The sequence below is a fragment of the Lactuca saligna genome, chromosome 1, assembly GCF_052625555.1.
Source record: "Lactuca saligna cultivar CGN05327 chromosome 1, ASM5262555v1, whole genome shotgun sequence".
NCBI lineage: Eukaryota > Viridiplantae > Streptophyta > Magnoliopsida > Asterales > Asteraceae > Lactuca > Lactuca saligna.
In genome coordinates this window covers 54,072,625-54,079,031 of record NC_136417.1, presented here as the reverse complement: position 1 = coordinate 54,079,031, position 6,407 = coordinate 54,072,625, and positions in this window count along the sequence as shown.

Below are 6,407 nucleotides of genomic sequence, written 5' to 3'. Positions count from 1 at the left end.
AGTGGGTGGGGTCCAGTATGTGGTTTATGTGTTATTGTATGGTATGTGGTAGTTTGGGCGAGCTCTGTAAGCTTTGTGCTTACAGTTTTTAGTTTTAGTTTCAGGTACTTCCATTACCAAAGGGAAGGGCTTGGGATGATCACATGGCAGACACCACAACTTTCAGCCTGGGATTGATTGAGACTTTGATATTTTTATCATATGTTTGTTACAATATTTGATATGAGATTTTGAGATATATGACACTTAGTTTTCTTTATGATTATGGGTGATTATGGTTTTTATATTAATTTTCAAAATGAAATTTTTGGCTTGTATTTTTAGCATGTTTCAGTTGATATGAAGGAGGATAAAGATGTACCAGTTATCCTTGGACGTCCTTTACTTAATACAACACGAGCCTTGGTTGATATACACGTGTCTAAGCTTACCTTACGACTGGGAGATGATGAAATAACTTTTGGAGTGGAAGATGGATTCAAGAAAGACTTTGCTCAAAGTGAAGTATTCGTTATCAATGAAGTAAACGAGCTTGAGGAGTTGGAAAATTTGATGGAAGAAGAGATTCAAATAATAGAACAAATCAAGCGTACAAATCCTAGAGCATCAATTCCAATGGTTTTTGAAGTCTTTGCTTATAAACTCCAAGTTCTCTAGTTAGTGATGATAGTGAAGAAGGTTTGGTGTCAAGTGATGAAGAAAAAGAAGTTACACAAGACTTGACCCGACCAACTTTAGACAAGGTAGATTTTGAAGCTAAGGAGGTATAAGAAGAAAGAGAAGGGCCTAAACTTGTCGTCAATAAAGGGGTTAAACGAAAGCTCGAAGATGGTGATTCAAATTGAAGAAGGAAAACTCTAAGAAGGCCTACTTAAGAAGAGTGCAAACATACAAGAAAAAATGGAGGGAACAGAAGGTGAAAATGGTGATTGATACTCCAAACAACACAATGTAGGGTATACAGAGTCCGGCTCATGACTCCAACAAAAAGAAGCGCTTCTCAGGAGGCAACCCAAGTTCGGTTTGCGTATTTCTTTTCATTTTTCTTTTAGTTTTTGCATTTGTTATTTTTGCATTTTCATTAAGCTTTAGGATAAATACTCATCCAAGTCATCTTATTTTTTTAAATAGATAATTAAAAAATCAAGTGTGGGGTTAAATTTAAAGATTGGATAAATTTTTAAGAAAAAAAATTGATTTTTTGGTCAAAAAAACCTCGACATCACGACGTGGGATTAAGCCCCACAATGTGGTAAAATAATTATTCACCAATAATCTCTATCACTTTGAAACTCACGACGTGAGGTTTAATCCTCATGACGTGAGCCATAAGAACACGAGATGGCGACCGGTTTAAACAAAGAACATTCAATTTGACTTTCACTTTTACACCACTCGCACTAACATTTGAATTCGATCCCCCACACTCGATTTGTGTCCGATTATCCTCTATTTTCTTCAAGATCCTCCCAAATTTTGTGTTTATTCTTCAATTTCGGTAAGATTTTTATACTCTAAACTTCTTAATGTTGCTAATTTAGGCATTTTAGGCTAGGGTTTGTTCATCACCGAAATTGAAGTCATTTTTTTAGTGAAATAGTTACTGCATGTATGATTTTTGAGCATTATAATGCTATTCTATAAAATCCTTGGCAAAATTTTGGCTTTTTGATTCTTGAAATTGGATCGATTACGATTGTAGTTCTATGCTCACGATGTGGTGCTCAAGCTCACGATATGAGCTTGGATCACACAATTTTCTATGATTTTTTTGCCATTTTTTGATCTTTGTTTTTTCCTTATATTTTGTTTCTTGTCTATTTTGTAGAAATGGCCTCAAGGAGAACCAATGAGCAGTTTCACAGGAATGTTTTTTACTGTAACCCATTGTATCAACTTCTGGTCAACATGCCCAAAAGTGTGGTGATGAATTTTACGAACAAGCTGGGGTTGTTACATAACAGAGAATTCATTGTTTTTCCTAAGATTGATTAGGTCAAATTAGGAGAACTAGGACTCACGACAAGGATGGCCCTATATTTAACGAAGACATTTACGGGGGATGGGGTTTCTTTCACTTGTAACAGGTGGAAGAATGTATTTGCTATTAGCGAGCCCGTTTTTCAAGAATTATGTGTGGAGTTTTTCGCATCGATATCATTTGAGGATGCTACGGTGGATCCATACTTTGCACGAGCTTTAGTTTTTCGCCTTGGGGGAGAATATCAGGATTGCAGTTTAACTGAATTTTCTTGGATGATGTGTATTTATGATGAGAATGAAACAAGATCTTCAGTTTTTGAAATCTTTTTGAGGTCAGCTACTCGAGAATATTTACCAGGGGTGAGTGGTTATGATTTTGGGACTACCATTGCAAACGAGGCATTCTATTCGGGTGTCTCTCAAGAGACCCATATTTGGTCACCGATTCTTCGACTCCTCCATCGATTGGTTACCTTTTCTATCAATAATAAGAAGCACGGAGACAAAGTGACAAGTTTAAATTTGTTATTGTTGTGGTGTTTTATTGTACCGATGGTTTTTTGCAATATCTCATACCATCTTGATAGTTACTTGGGTAACAAGGTGGCCATATCACGAGTCGGAAGCCCTATCGTGGGAGAACATTTTGTTACTAGCTTAGCGAGGTCTTATGGTCTTTTGACGCCTCGTTTGACTTTTACCTTAACATGTAAGTGTCACACCCCCGAACCAGAGAAACGGCGGAAATGTATGGGGGTTGGGTGACTTCATCTTGTAATATCATCACAGTGTATATAATTGAAACAAGACAACATCATCACCACACATACAATAATACAACAATACTGGGTTTACATCATTGTAATTGTTTACAAAAGTTACATCCAAAAATATAAGGTTTATGATAGCAACAAAATGCAACAAAAAACCACATGTTCTTGATGTCCTCCTGCTTAAAAACTTCTTCAGAATACAAGTTATTTTTAAAACATCAACATAAATAATGTTGGTGAGTGCATAAGCATGTTTGAATGAAAAGTTTTGTATTATTTAGTAAACACCAGAAAATCCGATATTTTCTGTAAAAATGGTTTGAAAGTTTTGTGTCCAATCCTATATTAAAGCATGTGTGTTTTTGTTTGAAAATGTATAAAGTAAGTATCCCAGAAAATCCTATATTTTTTGTTGTAAGTAGAAGTATTGTATAGTTGTATGTTTTCTCAGAAAATCCGATATTGTAAAAGTGTTGTGGTCTTAATACCCTAAGACCGAGTACCAGTGTATGTATGTTTTTGTATCATCAAAATGGTATATGTATTCCGTAAATTTATAACGGAGTTAATCTCTATGTTAGTCGTTATAACCATACTTGATATGACTGATCCGCCTGTCATGACGTTTTTCAAGCGCCGACGTGTTTAAGGTAATGTTTGTCACCCTAAACTAGCCTAGTCTAGTTGTAGCGAACAGCTCAGGTGTGGGGTGTCAACCCCATATAGATCTATACACAAACTCTCGCTCTCCGTCCAGGAGACTCAGGTTATAACTACAGGATTACGGTTGTACACTATATAGGTACGAATAAATGAAATGTCTCCTAAGAGCCTTAACTGAATTTATGCGAATATTGTATTACATTATGTAATGTAGTAAATAATAGTTATGTGTATGTTTTAAGTGTACAAGGTCCAACGAGTATGTATGTGAATGTATGAAGCACAACAAGCAAGTAAATTGTCCACAAATTCCCAATAAGCATGTAAATGGACCACTAAGGCCCAATAAACATGTACAATATATTTCAGACCCAATAAAAGTGAAAATGATGTATTTAGTCTGTTTGTTATTACGTTGTTTGTTTTAGCTCAATTGTTTATCAAAATAACATAAAATGCCCACTTTTTGTAATGATGACATTTTTGGCCCATTAAACCGAACATTTACAATTAAGGCATATTTTTGGTAAAAAAGACACTTTAGGTCCTTTTAGACCAAAAGTTTACATTTAAGGGCTTATTTAAAATAAAACAACATTTTTAGCCCACTTTTGTTAGAAATAACATTTTCGACCCAATCTTTGATGTAAATTGACATTTGCGGCCCAAACGTATAGAAATTTACCTTTTCGTTCCAAGTTTGATAAAATTAACATTTTCTGCCCATTTAACTGAAAATTTACATTTTTGGTTCAAATTTGTTTAAAATGACAATTTAATCAACAAAAGTCAAAAGTTTACAAATTAACCCCATGAAACCGTGAAGGCCCAAATTTATGCCTATTTTGTGAAAATTAACATTTTTGGCCCTTTTTACAACCGTAAATATCTTTAGGACCCATTTATATATAAAAATGACTCTTTTGGTCCTTGAAAAACCGTGAAGATCCAACATGATTCACCCTTTTGTTTATTTGTCAAAAATGGACCCTTATACGATTTTACTTAGGTTCAAAGATCCTTAACATGTTTATTCCTTTCATCTTCATAATAAGTTGCATAAAGTGTTTTAATTTACAAACATAACCAAGTTTTAGTAGATCTTTCGAAATTTATGAAGTTTCAACACATAATCACATCATATAATATGGAAAACATACATAAACATGCATAAACACATAGATCTAATACAAAAAACTTGTATCCTCCCCGAAAACATAGTAAAAACAAAAAATAAGGGGTATGAACTCATATTGGGAGATGGATTCGATTTTTGAAGAAGTGAAGAAGGTGTTTTCGGCCTAGCAAGCTCGTTTGGTGAGGTCTTCAAATTTTTGGAGTTCTAAGAACATGATCATGAAAACATGATGTTCATGAGGCATATTTTGGACTAATTATAGACTAGGTCAACTTGATTTTAGTTTAACACTTACCAAATGGATAGAAGGCTTCAAGGGATTCCTTTGAACACACACTCTAACTCACGATTTTTAAGAGAGATTGGAAGGGAGTTCTTTGTTTTTTGAAGTGAAAAATAAGCAATGGAGGTGGGGGTGAATGTTTCGTCCGAGTTTAAGAAGAATGAGAGGGAATATTAGATTGGTTAATACATGAAGGGTTTAGTCATAGATGTATGCGAGGTATTAGCTTGGATTACCTCAAAATAAAAATCAGTTGACATGTAATCCCTTACCCTTCATCTATTTTTTACACACACATACATATACACACATACACACACACACACACACATATATATATATATATATATATATATATATATATATATAACCGAGAATGAGAGGGGAGAAAGGGAAGGAATGAATAATTGTTGGGCTCATATGGATTATCAACCGAGTTAGGGTAGCCCAAAATAAATTTTTCGGTCCATTGGGCTATCTTGTGAATTTACGGCCCAAAAGGGGGTAAAAACAATGGGTTTTCGGCCCATTACAATTATTTATGTGGTTTTTGGCCCAATAAGGCCCACGAAAACTAAGTGAGCCATTTTAGGCCCAATAAGGCCCATAAAAAGTCTTATGGCCTAAAATGCTATAGTTTAATGAATGTGGATTCATTTAGGGCCCAAATGAGGTTCCTTAACCCAAAATAATCCAATTGAGATTTTATTGACCCATTAGGCCCAATAAGGGGGTCCTGGTCCAATAAGAGTTTGAACCGGGATATTAGGGTTACAACCTGAAGTTGAGTCTATGAAATTTATTAAATTAGGATTACAGCTTCACGAGTGAGTGTTGATTCGAATAATTGTTTTTGAATAAGTAATATGTATAACCTTAAACTTGAAGCTACAAGATACATCAAGAGTTGATTACATATAGACATAATTTCCTAGCCCAATTATGCTAGTTGTGGCAGTAAGGCAGAGGATGATCTTTCTTTGGGATATTTGGAGTCCATGTATGTTATTGTTAATATGAGTTCGCATTGGAGTATTCTTACCGATAACGATGGGGAGCAATTTGGGAAACTTGAGCAGCACCCGTGTCCAAGAGGAAGGAGAAATATGAGGGGGAGTGTTATGAGAGGACAATCGGTGCAACAAAATGTACCTATGGGAGGAGGATCATTCTGTGTTGAGATGATGGCGGGTTATTTTGATCGAATGAGCTTGAGTATGAATTGGATAGGTGGTACAATGGAAAACATGATTCAACACTTTAACATTAATCAACCACCTAACATGGGAAATCAATACCCAATTTTCCCTTCATGGGGCGAGTATTGGTCGCGACAGGGAGACGAAGCAGGGACTAGCGGAGCACGGGATGATGAAGATGAAGAATGATTATCTACCCTTTTATTTTTATTCATTTTTATTTTCTTTGTTATTTTTAGTGTGCTTTAGTTTTTGAGTTTTTGAATTTTTATCTTTGACAACTTGTAACCAAACTATGTGATGGTTATTTTTCTTCTTTCTACCATAGGTTGTTTTGTCACAGATTTAGTAAAAAAAAATGAGAAAAT